This window comes from Ambystoma mexicanum, chromosome 5q (assembly GCF_040938575.1).
Source record: "Ambystoma mexicanum isolate Mex_15411 chromosome 5q, UKY_AmexF1_1, whole genome shotgun sequence".
In the NCBI taxonomy this organism is placed as follows: domain Eukaryota; kingdom Metazoa; phylum Chordata; class Amphibia; order Caudata; family Ambystomatidae; genus Ambystoma; species Ambystoma mexicanum.
The window spans coordinates 456702107-456721364 of NC_090933.1; positions in this window are offsets into that span (position 1 = coordinate 456702107).

Genomic DNA, 19258 nt, shown 5'->3' on the forward strand with positions numbered 1-19258 from the left:
ATGCTCACAAGCCACATGCACACCAACGCATTGGTCAATGTCCAGCTGCCAACCCCCACTATGATGGCCATAGAAGATTAACACCCATCTGTGAAAACACTGCATGACACATAGGCATAAATAACCAATGACACAAGATTGCACTGCATCTGATGAAGACATGATAATACCAACATTGACATGTCTCCCACATCTACATCCCATGTAGGAGATTCCAGATATGCACTCATGCCATGGCTGATGACGCCTGTGCGGAGGCTAAGGAACAGGCATGTGGATGCGTAAAACAGGGCACATGTCCGCACACGTGGCATGATTGAGAGGACATTTGGACTACTGAAGGCCCGGTTCCGCTGTTTAAGCAGATCTGGCGGATCACTGCTGTACAGCCCAGTGAAGACGGGTAAAATTACACTCGTTTGTGCCATGCTGCACAATCTGTGCCAGCGCAGGAACATTCCAATGCCCCCAGACGGAGATGATGAAGATGGGGATGGTGACGAGACAGAGACGGGGATGGGGTTGGGGATGGGGTGGCACAACCACCTCCTGGGGGTCCACTAGATGGACAACGAGCACGGGATGCACTGATTTGCATTTACTTTTGAGAGACAGCACATCCACAGCATTTCAGGGATATGGTGATGCCACTAAATGAATAAAGGGTACTTCCGTGACCAAATTGTAATTGGCCCTACGGGTCGGCCATGTGTTTTCAGGCATGGATCTGTCATTCGTAGAAAACTTTCATATGGACCTTACCCGACTTTTTGTCCACTAAACAAACGATAAATCAGGCTGCTGTGCGCCGACATTAGGTGATAATCCTATCACTTGCCCCATCGCCTTGACTGACCTGCTTTTGTGGCACTAAATCATATCCCCCGCCCCAGAGCCTGACATCAACAAAGCATTCATATTCCCCGTCGCTCTCTGTGACGTTACTGGGCTGCGTAGCCAAACGCGCCCAGTCGACTTCTACGCGACTTCACACAGAACCCGTAAAACAACACAGATCATCTCACAACACAGCGTGCCACAATTTGGAATATGAAACTGTGGTTTAAAAGCAAACAGCAAGATTGTACAATTGGTAAAGTACATTTATTTGACGTCAAATGTTTAGAGAATATTCAGCGATTCGCATTTGTCTTTGCTCTCGATCCGCAAAAGTTCATCTTGAGTCACGCGCTGTTCCTTTGCGGTACACAGGGTGTTGTTTTACGATAAAAGAAGCACTATGGTCGCACTGCTAATCGCCAAGGCTGTTCCAACAACGAGGCACTACACCACCGTAATGGTTGGGATGTTGCTTCTAGCCGCTAGTACCGCGTAAGGGCATATTGGTCCTTGCCGATCGTCCCATACAATGGTCAGGGTGGTGAAGTTGTTGACATGGAGCTGCACCTGGCAGCTGAAGAACCCGTCGGCCAGGGTCTGGAAATGATGGCATTGGCAGAATGGAAGGATGTACCTGTATTAAAAACATAAATGAGTCTCTCCATCCGATCTTCATTAAAATTATTCATTTTATTTATTGGGCCTGAAACTATTTGCTAGCGAGGAGAGTGCAACAGAGTATGTTACATTATTCCCACTAACCCCCCCCTCTCCTCCACCTTTTTCAGAACCGCCTGGGCGCCAGGGGAGCACTTCGGTGTTGATAGTGCGCGGTACAAAATGCCACATTGAACGAACAAGTACAACTTAACCAGCCTTTAACGCTACGCTATTGTTAACATATTCCGGTATAAAATCTTCTAAAGGGTTACTTACATTAGATTTGCATTTTCCATTGTCTCGGCGTAATGCAGTCCTTAAAATACCACTCCGTCTGTGCCAACGATCTTTCTTTTAGTGAACAAACATGAAAATCGGTCTCGTTTCTGAAATTTCATCCTTATCATCTCTTACATTATTGCACCCCTCCTTCAAAATAAGTCTTTAGGCATGGTGCCTGTCTGTCAAGATCAAAAAACAATAGAACCGCGAGCAATAAATCGAAGCAGCTGACCTTCACTGTGAATGTGCATATATTCTTACTTTGCAACATTCTGTGTAAAGCCATCCCTGAGAACTTGAATTTTACACTCCATCTTGTATATTGTCCACATGCTTTGCAGCCCTAGAGAACCATAAATATGGAGATAATTGTCTATTTATGTAAAAGTGAGATTTATCGTTTGTTTAGTGGATGAAAGGTCAGGTAGGGTCCATAGCAATTTTACTACGATCGACTGATTAATGTTTAAAAATACATGGCCGACCCATAGGGACAATAAAAATGTAGGACCGGAAATATCATTTAATTGTACTGCATATGAAATGAGAGATGTCCACTCATTACTTTTCAAAGGTGTTGTATTTTCGATAAACCAGGTAAGAAAGTGCATTGGGTAGGTAAGCTGTACACCCGTTCCCACCCATCACCCAAATGTGCACAGCCCCAACCGGGCCCCAAACAACTAACCCCCTAATGGACCTCCACCACCACCGAAACGTACCCACCCCCCTACACCCATGGTGTCCAAAAATGTCATGTTGACTGGCGTCCCCACATGCCACTATCTGCAGGGGCGCTTATGCGGTGCCGTGTCCTTGCTGGCGGCTGCAGTCACCCGACTAGAACGCCTCCGTGTCCTGGCAGTGGCAGAGCTGGATGGGGTGGTGCTGGCTGAGGTGACTGTCGGTGTGACTGTGGGCAAGCGCCCTTGAAACGCCTGCTGGGCTACCAACATTGACTGAGCAATGCTGGATTGCACGCTGTTCCCTTCCCTGACATGGCATTCCAGGGTGACAGTGGTGGCCGTAAATCTTCCAATCGACCTGGAGAGCCGCCGCACCGACATAGCATTGCTCTCACACTGCAGCCTGGCCTCCTCCCGCTGATGTACGGCCTCCTCACGCTGCAGCCTGGCCTCCTCCAGCTGACTTTCTACCAGCTGCGTCAGGGTGGCCTGTTGTTGCTCAAAGTGCTGCAAGCCTGTACTGAGATCAGCCATGGAGGGAGTTGGGGAGAGCATGGGGCTGTGCAGTTCTTGAGGGCTGAACTGTAGGCCATGGATGGGTGACACCTCATCCATTTTGTCCCCCTCACCCTGTTGTACTGCTTCAGCGTGCATGGCCGGGGCACTTCCATCACTTGATGCAGCCTCCTGGGCTGTGCAGATGGGCTGCGAATCATCATCCGGGGCTAGGGTGGGTGCCTGCATGGGGAGGGTGGCGTATGCTGGTGTGCCTGATGTAGCCGGTGTGGTTGATGTAGCCAGTGTGGCTGATGTAGCCGGTGTGCCTGATGTAGCCGGTGTGCCTGATGCAGCCGGTGCTTGTGTGCTGGAGCAGCTAGCATCATCCTCCTGGGCAGAAGTGCTGAGTTGGGCGCGTGCAGGTGGCTGCTGCGTTGCCTCTTGGCCGTCGCTGTCACTTGTCTCGACTGTGGGGATACAGAGGGCATGCTGTTAGTTGTGTGATGTTAGTAGATGTGTCCATCACATGCATCAAACATGATAATCCATTACCACTTGCATGTACACACTTGTGACTATTGATGCACTCAGGTGTGTGTGTGTCTGCTTCCAGTCAGGCACGCACTGTGTGCATTTCCAGGGTTCATGCTTTGGGGATGTGTTACTTGTCATCTGGCCAGTCAGTGGGTCCATTGGGTCACTCCTGCCCTGTTGGGGGGGGGCATTGTGAGTCGGTCCATTGGGTCACTCCTGCTCTGTTGGGGGGGGGCATTGTGACTGGGTCCATTGGGTCACTCCCATTCACACTTATGGCTTTGTACTATGTGCACTTACCAGCATGTGCGGGTGGGCTCACTCCTGTCTCTGCCTCTCCTATGCCGTGGATGCCTTTGAGGTGCATGACACTGCTGCAGCGCTACGCTTGCAACTTGAGAGGGGATGCAAGGCCTCCACCAGTGCCAGTGCGGTGTTGGCGGTGTGCAGTCATGAGGTTGCGCACTCGGAGCCTGAGGTCATCCCACCTCTTATGGCAACAAGCCAACAGATAGAACATTAGCCAGAAACAACAAGTGAACACTGAAAGCAAACAAACAAATATACTGTAGCATAACAAAAAAGGGTTTTTTTCTATCCAATGTGGATTTTTTTCCCACAGACCCAATGATTTAAAAAACAAACACAGAAAATGAGCAAATTGCACAGTACACTGGTTTATAAACTACTAAATATGAGGGTCGGAAAAAAGGTGAAATGTCTATTTTGCAATGTAATAAGTCTTTATAAAATACCTACACTAACAAGATCTTTTCTTTCATCACAGGAATTGAAAAAGAATATCTGCTCCAGTTACCCAACTCATGAAAAAAATATATCCAATCACAAAAAAATCAAACAGGACGTATATTGTAATAGAACACATAAAGACTGCTGCATAACAGAACCATTGAAGCAAACATCTAACCATACACCACAATACAAAATGTTTACTTCCATGGATATGTTATACTGCAGTTTTTGTTACCAAACTCTACAATCTTAATGACATGACATAGCCAAAACTTCACATACAAACTATACCAACTTTGGCCATGCACGCAAGACTCTAGGCCCTGGCCACAACCACCACAGCATATCACACCCATAGATCACACCCATAGAAACAAACATTTTAACTATGCCATATGGGCATTTTTTATGTCCGGGGACACCGCGCGTGTCCTTAGAACAGTTTCAACTTGCCTGTGGACAGCACGGACAGGAATAGCGTCCTTAGGACACCCCTCATTTTGAGTAATTACAGACATCCCGGACAACGGGGCATGGCGAATACATCAGGGGCACCTGACACCTAAACAAATACAGTAGTTGACCCATCTCTTACTCCCCAAACCTCCCCAAGCACTCTTGCACACCAAAACACTCCCCAAAACTCCATTTTGCCTCTGTCAGCGGATCCAAGATGGCGGGCGCATCGGAACAATCCGACGCTCTTCATGCTCTTCACCCCAGCCATTCAGAGAGCACGTCACATGTCCGCGGACATGACTCGAGCCGATTAGTCAAACAGGGAAGTGTGTTCGCGGAGCGGTCATAGATATCACTAATTTTTTTAGACCTTCTTTTTGATAATACAATAAAACTACAGGACGGATTTTCACCAAATTTACAAAAGCACTTTTTCGGGACCAAGCCGCTGCTCCTGCCACAAATTTGGTGAAAATCCATCCAGTGGTTTGGGCTGTAGGCGTGCACAAAGTTATTTCCCCATTCAGTCTATGGGAAAAAAATAAATTTTGAGACCCCCCCTATAACTTTGCCCCCCCGGACCAAACCTCACCAAACTTTGCAAAATAATTTAAAGTTTGGTGATTATTCGTCCAGGGAGAGCAAAGTTATAAGCCACCCAAAAAGTGCTCTTCCTATGGGATTAGCAACTTAACCATAACTACACACACACACACACACACACACACAAATATATATATATATATATATATATATATATATATATATATATATATATATATATATATATATATATAATATATACACTAGCAAAAAGTCCCCATTCTCTGAACAGATTCGCTAGGCAGACATGATAACACTCTCATCAATTGTTGAAAATGAATGATCCTGTAGGTCGCTATTCTGCCTCACCCTGGCGTGATGCAGTTTGTTGCGGTGCATTGCGGAGCAACTATCTCAGAAACCGTGCATCCTAGAGTCCTGTTTTGTTCCTCGTGTCGGGACCGGTTACGAAACAATATTTTTTGTTTCCCTTCCCGGTGAACATGGTTTACGGCTTTGTTGGAAGGCAACATCTCACAACAATCATTTGGAAAATTAATTTCCCCGAATGCAGAAAACATTTTTCCTTCCCTTCCTGGTGAACATTGCTTACAGCATTGTAAAGCTTGGTTAGGAACAACAAATGCTTTCCCCTTCCCGGTGAACATGGTTTACGACTTTGCCGGCAAGCACCATCTCGCAAAAATCCTCTGGAAAAGTAATTTCACCCATTGCAACAAATTTAAGCAGTAATGTCCCGAGGTAAGTATGCAAAATGTGGAGCAGATTGGTGAAACGGTGTGGAATAGTGTAAGGAACAACACTTTGCCAAGCCACAATCCCACCAACACATATTGACTTGTACGGGATGTGGTGTCCAAATGACATGTAGCCAGTATTGTCCACAGGGTCCTAACAGGTAACTATGCAAAATGTGTTGCAGATTGGTGAAACAGTGTGGAATTTTATAAGGAACAAAGCTTCACCAAGCCACAAATCCACAAACTCTCACATCCTGAGACAAACCCACAGACACATGTTGACTTTTATATAGAGAGATTTGTGGAACCTTGATTGAACATTCCTTTTATTTTGGGCTGTTGAGCGTTGCTGTGTGGGCTGCTACTGGATCACATTCACACTTAGTCTGAGAGTATAGCCTTCCCTCAGTCCACATTACCACAAAAGGCAAATGAGGTATAGCTCTTGGCTGTGCCTGTTTTAACATTATGATTTTGATCACTATTGGCGTGTAGAAGTGTAGGAGCTGAGTAAGCAGGTTAATCACTAATCATCATTTCACTATTGCAGAGCAGAAGTTATTTTGTCACAGGGTCACAATTTCTAATAAAGCGTATGATCACAAGATGAAGGCAATGCATGAATCAGAGGATTGCATTGAATTGCCAATTCAGAAATCATCAGGGACATTTGAACCATTGTGGTCTTCAACAAAGCCCACAAACAATATACGAGTCCTTAACCTTAGTGCTTATACCTTCTCTACCTTCTTCCAGATGTCTACTCCCCTGTTGCTTTAGCCTTGAGACACAGGCATGGAAAATGTTGCCTGGTGCCAAATTGCACACACCCATTGAATATCCCCGGGACCCTCTTGCCCGTTTTAGTAAAGAAAGGCCACCGATTGTGCTGTGGCAGCCATGGAGTCAATGTTTGCACCACTGGTCCGTAGGTCCACTGTGAAGTGAAGGTTCTATCCAACTGAATGCATAGTACCTATGCCATCAAGTACACTCTAGCCAAAATGGCATTGTACTATTTGTAGAAATATACTTGATATGAATTATCGATGCAGTGATAGTATGATGGAAATAATTTAATTCCCCTATTGATATAGTCCCACTGCCAAATCAGTGCAGGGATTAGATAGTTTGATTAAAAATCAAATGTATTTAAAGAAAATTAAAGTGAAATCTAAACAATGGTGGTCTCTAGGTCAGCACAATATTACTGAAACACAGACATGAAATTTCAATGCCTGCATGAATCTGCCCCCCAGGTTGCTTATCTGAGCAGGCTGACTAAATCTCACTGTTGTCAATATGTACATACAATGTTTCTCCTTATGATATGATATGATATGATATGGTATTTGTAACGCGCCTATACACAAGTGTTTCAAGGCGCGACGAGGCAGGGAGGGAGAGAAACAAGGGGAAGACAGACAAACGATCCTACTAGGCCAGGTGTCATTCAGATCGCGCAAGTGCAGCGGTAAGGGGAAAAGGAGGAAGTGCAGGGGGAGGAGGTGGGGGGGAAAGTGCAGTACAAGGTAAGTAGCGTAAAAAAAATAATAAATAATAAATAAAAAGGGCCAGCAGGTGGCAGGTGCGAGGTAAGTGCAGAGCAAGTGCTGGGAAGGGGGCTGTAGGGATACAGTGACAGTCCCACAGTGCAGGGGGAGCCAGGGAGGCAGTGCAAGTGGAGAGTGGCTGGGCCCTGGACCGAAGTTGCTGAGAGTGGCCCAGATGCAGGTTTAGTGCTGAATTCAGTGGGGAGTTAAGCAGGTTTAGCAGGGGAGAGGGAGAGAGAAGGCAGAAGCGAAGAGGAAGGTTTTGAGGTGCTTCCGGAACCGGAGATGGTTCTCCTCAAGTTTGAGGGAGGCAGGAAGGCTGTTCCAGAGGGAGGCCCCTGCTGCGGAGTGAGATTTACCCCCAGCTCGTTGCTTCGAGAAGCGGCTGACCATGAGGGAGTTGGAGACGGATGAGCGAAGGGCTCGTGAAGGAAGATATTTAGGAAGAGAGAGTTGAAGGTATTTAGGTCCCAGGCCCCAGAAGGCCTTGTGGACAATGCAGAGGGTTTTGAACTTTTATAATCATGTGAGGAATAGCCATCTGGCAAGGGTGTAGGTGCCCTGGCACTTTTGAATGTTGTTAATTATAACATTTATGTGGGTATCTGTGAAAGGGAAATCTGCTGATCAGATTACCTTTTCATAATCTCCATGCCAAAATCATAGTGTGTACGTGTGCCCTGTTGCATCAGTATTCTGTTTTGCAGCACCTTTTCTACCAGTGGCACAGAGAATGTTCAGAGATCACAGGGACCCCCTTGACAGCTGCAGTGACAGCCAAGTCTCTGCCGCACAGGGGCTGCATTTAAGATATGCACTTCTCTTCCAAAATCTGCATTACTCTGAGGATCCTATCCTAGTGGAACGGTAATCTTCAAATATAAGATAGACATTAGCTAGGGTATAGTGGCTAGCATCCCTCATAGTTATCCCAGCCACATTAAATTGATATCACATGTGTGTCAGCCCTGTTGGCCCAGTTCAGCTGTGAAAGGGTCATGTATATTCATTCCAGACAAGGCTCCCCCTACCTACTGGCAGGACGTTAGCCTTGGGGAAATACTTCTCTGTGTTCCTTTGAATGGGACATCCGCTACACAGGAAGCTGGCCTGGGAACAGGAATCAAAGGCCACACCCATTCACAAAGGGCTAGATATCAAATCAGGGTTTTGCATTTGTAAAGGCCTTTGATTCAATTGCTAAGGGAAGTAGGTGGGGGTAGTATATAAAGGGATACATCTGTACAGGTTGGGGCAACTTCTGCCACTTTGTTTCTCGCTGCCTCTCTCTCTGCTTCCTGTCCTCTTCACTTACTTCCTCTGGAGCAAAGCACTTTGGGTGTGACATCAGAAGGGCAAAGCCCACTAATTTCAAGAGCCAGTATTGGACCCCTAAAGTAGGCAAGCTTTAGTGCAATCACCTGTGGGCTTTTGCCTTTAGAAAACTGGCTCTCATATCACTTCTTTGAATCAGCATTCAGACTCCAATCCTGAAATCAGATTCTGTTTAAACATGCTAGGAGAACAGTCCTTTCCATTGTCCTCCAATTGAGAGGGGAAGGCATGTGCTACATGGCAGAGGCAAGCCCCATCCCTTAATCATCTCCAAGGACCATTAGGGAGGATGGCATCATCCTTGTTCTCAGAGCAGTCCATTGTCCTTTCAAGACCAGTTTATTTGATCACATTGACCAAAACGTTATTAGCCCAGATTCCTGCTGAACAACACTTTTCCAGTCCTGTCCATGTGTGCACATTTTGAAATCCAATAGAAAACAAGCAGTGGCAAAGCAAAATCTAAGGATACATCAGAACCCCACAAAGTCCACTAGGCGAATATGCAGTCATTTGAGGGCATTACTATTATGAGATGATAATACACCTAAACCTAGAAATCATTTTTATTTGTGTGTTCCTTTGTTTCTAATTGTGTACATTGTATTTCTTCCTTCCTCCGCAAATGCATGAGGTATTTCCTTTAAAACAAACATAAATAACCTGGATACCCCTCAACAAATCAAAATCTCACAATATAATATATGCAGTACCAGAGGGATAGATCTACTCACATTTGCTCTTCAACATATTCATGCCCATAGTCATGTGACTCATCAAAAGATACAGACATGCATCAGACACCCAAAACATGTTCCAAACGTCAGCCAGAAAAGACAGAAACACCACCCTGACTAACTGCATGAGACAAGTGAATGCATGTATAATGGGAAACAGCCCATTACTCAACATTGAGAAGGCATAGATAATAACTTTGCCTGCTAAATGCAACCCTCAGAACAACACTCATGGAGTACAGAGATCGGTACAGTCCAAGAAACTGCAAAAATGGTCAAGAATTTAGGGATTCTAAAGGACAGTAGATAAACCCTGATACCACAAATCAATGTCATAGTTATGAAGTGGTTTTATTACCTATGTTTAATCAAACATATAATGTTCTTTCTCACCTTCCTAAGAAGAACCCTGTCAACAATGTAAAACTCAATATTCTGGATCACCTTATTAAGAAACTAGAAAACATCTGGGACACAGCTGCAAGACTATTTTAGACCCCACCATAGGGGGGCACATGAGTGAAGCTCTAAGCTTTAACCTCACACTGTCTACCCGTCAAGAAGACAATACAATTCAAATAACACTGCATCACCTTTCATGGTCTTTAAGCCAAAGGAGCTAAATTCATCAAAGGTAACATCATCCCATACCATCAAAAAGAACCCTGAGATACAGCATCCATGCTCCCAGTATACCACATAGAGGAACAGAGAATCAGCCTTTTTCCAAAATATCAGTAAACTCTGGAACTCGCTTATGAAGGGGATTTCCATAACCTAAGATCCTCTAATGGCTCATGCTTTTCAATAAACCTTAAACCAACCCGGGTCCACCGTTATGTTAAAACTCAAATCGACATGGGCAATAAACTAAAGGCAACCTGGTAACATACTAATACCAGATGCCTCATGCATGCCCAGTCCAGAATCATGTCAACTTTGCCTTTGAAAAAAAATGTGTTGCCTGTGAATTCAAACTCCAAGCTACACCCTCACCCAGGAGGCCCATGAATAACTCAACTGTTATCCACAGGATGTAGACCAAGATGTCTCACAATGCTATATGTGCCCACTTCATATCCACATAAGACCACAGCCTAGTGGCACCACACACAGTTGATCACCCGTGATGTACTTTGATGAAACATATTTGTTATCCCTAACCTAGAATGGGATAGAACAGTGAATCATACTCTAATTTGGTCTCTCATTTCCAGATAGTAAGGGACTTGAACCACATCACCTAACAGAGAGGGCCGAAGGACTTGTTAAGGCGCATTATTGCACCTTATCCCCTACCATCAGGGTGAGTGGCTAACTTGTTACAGATTAGATACATCAATTTATTTGATTACATAAACTGCTTCATAGGGCATTTTCTGTTTTTCAGGAAGCTAGGCAGCAGCTACCTTTGATGACTACACAGATAGTATTGCAGATATATAACAATTTCCATAAATCCGATTATGGAATGTTAAGGTAGGAATAATCTACTGTTGACTTGTTAAGACTCAAAAAATAGAGCTGATGCTAAATGTTATTTTATATGAGTGACCATATTGTACCTAATACTTTTTTGAGTTGACGAGGTATGAAGGATTATGTTTGAGAATACTTCTGATGCGTGATAATCGTGGATTCAGTTTAGATTAATTTAAGCATATGTTCATTGTTTCAAAAACGTACAAACTGTCTAATATTTTGATATTGGTCTTTAATTTCATAAGCCTCAAAGATACAAATGTTCTTCAATGATCAACAAGTGATTACTTAATACTTAATACTTTTTGTATGATTATTTTCTAGATATAACACCCCTGATGAAGAGAAATTGTTATATGAAACGCGTTGGGCTATATTAATACTAATATGTGTTCTATCGAACTACTGTTTTTCAGTTGAGATCAATATTTGAATTTGTTATTAGAGATATTACATTATGGTTTTGTATATGGAACATATAGGGCCTCATTACACGTTAGGCGGTAAGGGTTTACCGCTACCGGTAAGGGCACCGGTACCGGTAAACCCTTACCGCCTTACTACGAGTTCCCTTTGTGGGACCCGACCTTAACGGCTGGTTTTACCAGCATTTAAAGTAGGGTCCCGCAAAGGCACCTGGAGCTAATTACGGTACCGCAATTTGCGGTACCATTATTAGCGCCTTCCCCATTCCCATTATGCCCTATGGGGGCAAAAATGGGAATGGGGATGTGCCTTGGTGAATGGGGAATTACCGCCCCCGCTCACCTCTGAGTAGGGCGGTAATTTCGCCATCCACCAAGGCGGACACGGTAAAATACTGGCGGCAACCATGGCGCTAATAGCGCCATGGTTACCGCCTACCGTGTAATGAGGCCCACAGACAAAACGTATGAAGTATGTTAACACAAGCAACTCATTTAAATGCTTGGCTGATTTCTTTCGGCATACGCTAGCGTGCAGGGTCGGAGGTGCCCTCATTTCTGGTAACTCTTATCTTGTTAAGATTGAAAACTAGCTCCACATACGTACATTTACACCAACATACCAAATAGGAGTGCATTGTACATACTTTTAGGTACCACACACAGAGGAGCAGGATTTAGCATTAAATCATTAAAGGACATTCAGCAAACTGGTATTTTCACTTTTGGTATTCATGGCAACACAGCCAAACAAGATGGATAAAGCAACAAGCCTCGTCCCCTCAGTACAGGTCCACTTCTAAACAGCACACCAAGTTGATTTTTTCTACCATGGGTCTCAGTGTAATTGCAGCCCTGCTGTGACTCTGCACATAGGTATCCCAAAGAAATGTGCACCCTAACTTGATTTTCTAATCAGTCCCGCAATGTAATTTGTGGAATTCTATGAGTGCTCCTAGGTGTCCCACTGTAATTTTTTTCCCTATGGTAAATGAACTCCCAAACGTCCCAACACAACTCGCGCCCTACCTTGATTTCCTCCTAGCTGTCCAATATTGTGCCCTACTGGGATCTGCTCCTTGATGTACAATGACATTTGCTCCCTACTGAAATTCTTCTGCTGGGACTTATCATATAACTTGAGCCCTACTGTGATGCACTCCTGGGTTTACAATTATTATTCATGCCCTACTGCGATTTCTGCACCACTTTGTCTTTTCCCTCAGGTTTCCTAATGCAATTCATACTTCATTGTGATTTTGCACCCAGTTGTCCGACCGCAAAATGGGCATTTCAATTCTAGGTAAACTGTAAGCTCACTCACTGCCAGTTCCCATAATTCTGCACAATTACTTCACCATTGCTGCACCAGAGAAGCACCATTCTGGGACTTTATCATGGCCACATCAGAAGGATGTCCTAGATTGTCCATCAGGAGCTCCACAAACCTATCCCTGCACTACATTCAAACATGCAAGACTAATACCATCTAAGCCTCCCGCACATTGCAGGTTAATATTCCTGAAAATAGACATCAAACATCAAATGCAGTACCTCTTAAACCAACATAAACATCACAGTTCCTGCCATTCCATCCAAGCACCCATGGAACAAAAGACTGTCTTCTGGGACATACAACCTACATATCCCCTACACAAAACACCCAGAAACAGGTCCACACACAGTACCATGTTAATTCTGAAGTTCATGCATGAACACAACAGCAAAGCTATCTTGCATTTCGCTCTCGGCGACTAACCTAACTCATCCGCCTCTCTTTTACGTCTGCCAAAGAACCATGATGCCATGCATATGGCGAGACAGCATTATATAAACCCAAATAAATAACATAACAAAACAGTCACTAAGAGTGTGAGGAAGATGAGGGGGGAATAAAGATTCAAGGTGGAGGAAGAGGGGATACAAAACTAGCACAGGTTCCTAAAGTGAAATGGAGAGGGACAGTCCATGCAAATAACCCACTTATGGTGTGCCACACCTAACCATTTTAGAAGATGGTATTGACTATACCTGTGTAAGGCTAGTAGCTTGACAAACTTCAGCAATCTCTGGAGTGATTGCATTAGCTGCCACAATATATAATATCAAGTGCTAAAAAAACACAAACAAAAACATATTGCACATTTAGGCTGGATCAAAATGAATTCTTGTAGGGTGTGAAACAGTTATGCGGAGATCACTATGAGCTGTGAAAGTTAAAAGTTAAGACCTTAGTTTAAAGAGGAAACCGAAGGAGTGTGGCGCGAAAGGTGGACGAGGAAGCAATACTGGCCATGGGGCTGTAAAGAGGAACAGAAAATACAGTGGCTGACACAGACTTTGATAAACCACACATTATGAACATATAGTTGCATATAGTTGCATCAGGGAGGAACTGAGATTAATTTCACATGCTTGATGCTGGGTGGCTTGGCAGATGCCATTGGTGAACCTACGTGGGTGAAGTGACAGCAGTATACAATAAGAAGCAGATCTGAAATGGTAATATACATATTACTGCTGTATCCCTCTACACACTATCTCTACACTTTGGAACCATTGTGCAATGTGAGGTCTAAGAGATAGGCAGTGAAAGTGATGGAAGAGGTATACCTTGAACATGCCTACACTCTAGTCATCATTAAACTGTGTTTGAGTATTCTTCATCCAGCCATGGATGTAAAATATTTCAGCTCTCTATCCTCTGATCCTTGTTGACACTATATAGGAGTTAAAAAAATGTGCTGCACTTCCTTTTTAGTTGTCCCTCTTATAAGAATATAAATCCAAGAAGCTTAAAACCATGCCTTAAAAAAACACTTAGAAGCCTTCCCCAGAAAGAAGAACTAAATGTAAATCTCCCCATTATTTGAATGTGATGTTTGCGTTAACAAATTTGAATGCATAAGAAGGACTTATTGAAGTATCCTGATATTTAACTGAATAACCTTAATTTTGGCTAATTTGTAAAGGACAACCCTAGAACAAATTATTTGAGAAGCTCATCCAAAGTTTGATTATCACCCATTCAATATCTGGGCGCTTTCACAGAGGTAGGAGCTACCTGCCATCGTGTGACTTCTGAAAGGAGGAGCAGCAGGAGCCGTGAATCACTGAGAGAAGATTGTGGAGAGGCTTGTTCATCAAATTACTCTGTAAGGTAGCAGCAGACATACAGAGAACTGGCAGGTGACACACAGTCAGTGTCCATCACTTGAAGCAAGCAGATGCGTCATGTACCATGAACAATGAGTGGGAGGTACCAGGAATACCCTAGGACAGCTTGTGCAAGAGGCATGATCACCGGCTTTGGCTAGAGGAATCCTCAGATATTCCGGGAGTTGGCAGGTGGCAAGCCAGCAAGTGCCCATCTCATAAAGTGAGTGGATGAGACACAGGTTTCATTGGGTGACACCTGGGAATAGGAGCAGTTTGTGGAAGACATATGCTCACCTAACTTTACTAGGAGATTGCATCAGAGATTCGAGTTAGGCAGGTTTCAAGCCATTAACTGTCCATCTCTTGAAGTAAAGATGAGACACTTGCCTTTGGGTGGCACCTGGGAGGAGGACCTGGAAGGGCAAGAAATCCCTGGGGTCAACTTGTGGGGGAGACACAATTGCCTGGTTTTGCTCTGTGAGACCAGCAGAGAAACAGGGAGCTTTTGGGTGACACAAGCCTCTGTCTCTTATAGTGAGCGGACAATGCACGAGGCTTCTGATGATACCTCTTTCTCTGCCTTTCCTCATCTGAACAAGACTGCAACCCTTGGACTGCAATCATAGCTCCCCCTCGACATCGGGAGATAATCACTGCTCGCCACAACATTAAGGATGCAAGGTAAGCCCCCTTGGGCTCCCTAGCTGTGCGCACGATCGCGCTGTTCATTTTGATAAACATGCTCATCTTGGCCATTAAGGCTGTGTTTTCAGCGCTGTGTATTGCCATATTGCATCTTTCCCTGTGTGCATCTGTTTCTGGTGCATATTGAATCCACCTGCTATGCCTATTGTTGCGAGCAGGCCACTCCATGATGGCCACCCACACCTTTTCGCACACCGGAGTCCCTGGTCTCTGTACCTGCTTCCCTGATTGGGTGAGCCCTACCTTTACATGGGCCTATCCAGAAACCAGCAGGCATGGCTGGCCCTCCTACCAAGGCCCACTCCTAAGGCCCTGTCTACCACTGTCCACCACGGTACGCTGCATTGTTGCCCGTGAGTGCATGTGCTCACCCCGCCCCCCCCTTGGTCGCCTGTGAGTGCGTGTGCTCCCCCACTCCCCCAAGTTTGCCTTTGAGTGAGTGTGCTCCCTGCACCCACCCTTGATCGCCTGTGAGTGTGTGTGCTCCCCCCACCCCCCCTTGGTTGCCTGTGAGTGCGTGTGCTCCCTGCACCCACCCTTGATCGCCTGTGAGTGTGTACGCTCCCCCCACACTCCCTTTGGTCATTGGTCACCTGTGAGTGCATGTGCTCTCGCCACACCTCCCTTGGTTGCCTGTGAGTGAGTGTGCGACCCCCACCCATCCCTTGGTTGCTTGCGAGTGTGGGGGCTCCCACCACCCCCCATGGTCACCTGTGAGTTTGTGTGCTCCCCCTAACCCCCTTGGTCGCCTGTGAGTGTGTGTGATCTCCCCTCCTCCCTTAGTCACCTGTGAGTGTGTGTGCTCCCTCCAGCCCCCCTCAGTCGCCTGTGAGCATGTGTGGTCCCCCCACTTCCCACCATGGTCACACGTGTGGCCCCCCCACAACCCCATGGTCGACTGTGAGTGTGTGTGCTCTGCCTATACAAAATAAAACTAAAATGAACCCTAGACATTTATGTCAGGGCTATGCATCATGTCTGTGCCACTCATCTTGACCCTCTGAATTGCATGCTGCTGCCGCCCTTTTAAGATAGGACTGTACATCATGTCTGTGCCACTTGTTTGGACCCTTGCATTTTATGCTGTTGCCGCCCTTTATGATCGGACTGTACAACATGTCTGTGCCACTCATTTTGATCCCTGCATTGTATGCTGCTGCCGCCCTTTGAGATAGGACTGTACATCATGTCTGTGCCACTGATGTTGACCCCTGCAATGTATGCTGTTGCTGCCCTTTAAAATAGGACTGTACATCATGTGTGTGCCACTCATTTAAACCCCTACATTGTATGCTGCTGCAGCCTTTTAAGATAGGACTGTACTTCATGCCTGTGCCACTCATTTCGACCGTCTGCACTGCCTGCTGATGCCACCCTTTAAGATGGTACTATGCTCAAAAATAAAAATCTCATTGCCAGAGTTGAAACCCAAATTAGACACAAAGAATACATGCAATAAGGGATGTAGTCACCATTTTACTACTCATATTTTCTAAGGATGCCAAACCGATAATATTAGACCACTTTTTGGCCTTAATTTAGAGCCCTTTATTGCTGAAGAGTGGATGGTAGGCCTCTCAATACATTCCCTAAGTATAGCCAGCCATGTTTCTTGCAACAACAGAATACCAAATAGCTCTATGAGAAGAAAAAAAACACTCTCATCAGAGTAGGTGAGAGGAACCTCTCATATTCCAAGAGTGCAACATAACCAACTGATCACAGTCTATTTAAGAAGTGCGGCAGGAAAACCTTGGGGAGCCACTGCCAGGAACCCTCCATCCTCTGGGTCCCATCAAGTAACACATTATCCGTGTTATCATATTCTTGTGGATTTGTGAGGTTTGCAGTTCTTCTCATCAGAAGGTTTATCTCCACAGCCTCATATAAGTCCCCCTTCCTATGCCACTCACGTGGTATCCCGCGACCACTTACCTTATTACTGCTCTTCCTATGTTCTAATGAACCACATTTCTCCCTAGGTCACTTCATCAGTGAACATCTGTATCCTCTCCTGAAGATTTAATCTTCACAATTTAAGTATCACCTCCGAGGCAAACCAGATGTTCAGTGTAGGTCGGCACGCTTTTGCCACCTGATCCACAATTTTGATATGTCATCCGTTGTAATCACTCTAAGTGGTACCACGCTCTGCAGCACACTTTACATAATCGCTCTTTTCAATGGTGGGTGTTGATCAATAGAGTAAACTACTTGCAGTTGCAGGGCTCTGTGTCCCCCCTAAGTGGACTCATCAGGTGAGGTTCAAAGAAACACGCCCTTCAGACACCTCACAGCCTTCTGGGAACTGTGGGCACACACGTGGCAAAGGTAATCTCTGTTGCAGACAGTCATGATCCAGCAGCACTTGTACAACGGAAAATATGCGCATAGAAGAATTGGAATCAAATTGGCTAAGGACTTCTAGTTCACATTTTCCTGTAAAAGAAATGGCTGCTGTGGCCCCTTAATTCAGACTAACCATGCCATAAAGGCACTGCGCTACCTGCCTGTGCTATACTCAAACACCTCGGTGGAGACTACTTTGCAAATGCTGGACAGGGTATGTGAACAGTGTAATGCCATCCCTGATTACTGCAACACTCACTGCAGAGTTCTAGACTGTGCATTTGTAACACTCTCAGTGCCAGCTGCTGTTTGATGTCTTCTCTGTGCTGCAACCTTTCAGGTAATCTACAAAGAGGGTGTGCTTTCACAACACTTTCATGAGTGAGTTTCCCCCACTGGTGTACCTTTTGAGCTCAACCTGATCAACAAGGTGAGGGCCTGTGCCTTGGCAGGTGATGCTGATACGGCTGTTCAGGGACCTGTTTTGAACGGTACATGAGAATTCACAGGTACTTGATTTTAAAGGTAATATTGAGTACCTGTTGACTTACTTTGTGGACCTACGTTTGAAAGTAGAAGTGGTTATTTCTCATCTGCAGGCTTTGGGGGTGAAGAACATGCATGCAGAGGACACTGCGCAACTATGCATGAACCCTTTGCTGCAGCACTTAATGAAGGCAGGTAGCAGGAAGAACACCAACAAGCCCCAATGTTCCCAACTACACTGGGCATGTCAAGCTCAAGGGAAATGGCAGCATCAATGGACAGTATGTGACTGACACCTGTTGAAAGCTTTGCGAGAAGTGCGGGTGCGTCCAAGAAAAGTGAAGAATCTCTTGAACTGCCGACCACAAGACTTTGGCATCCCAAACACAGTTGTGTCAGAATAGCAGGACCCAAAAAACGTTTTTTGAGGCCTATCTATTGGACACATTTGTCTGCGGAGTGACCCATTACATTATTGGTAAAGCAAGCACCCCATCGGCCAGTGTCACTTGTGTAAGTTGCTGAAGAATCGCTAAGCTGCCCCCTAGTTGTCTGCAGTTTGAGAGCGTTTTAGTATACAGGTATGTTTGCTATAAGCACATAGGAAGCCTCGCCAAGCCTCGTGTAAACAAATTACATTTATAAAATGTAATAAGCATTTCATCTCTATCATGTGGAAAATGATGCAACAATATCTACCCATAGCCAAAATAACAGCTCTGATGATGATGCTTTGTTACCCGGTATATGTCTGACACTGTAAAGTAGAGTGCTTTTGTTTCATGCTGCATGTCATTGGGAAACTAGTCGATCTAGAAGTGACTGTATCTGAGAGGCACTGACCCATTTCTATCTTACACATGTTGTTGCATTGACCATAGTAAAAGTAATGTTTTGAAATCCTGATCACGCACTTGTCATATGTTTCATGTTCTCACACAGAGGGAAGCCACCCTTTCTCGGGCTCTTCCACAGGGCACTGTTACCCTTTAAGGTTCTCCAGTTCTCTCA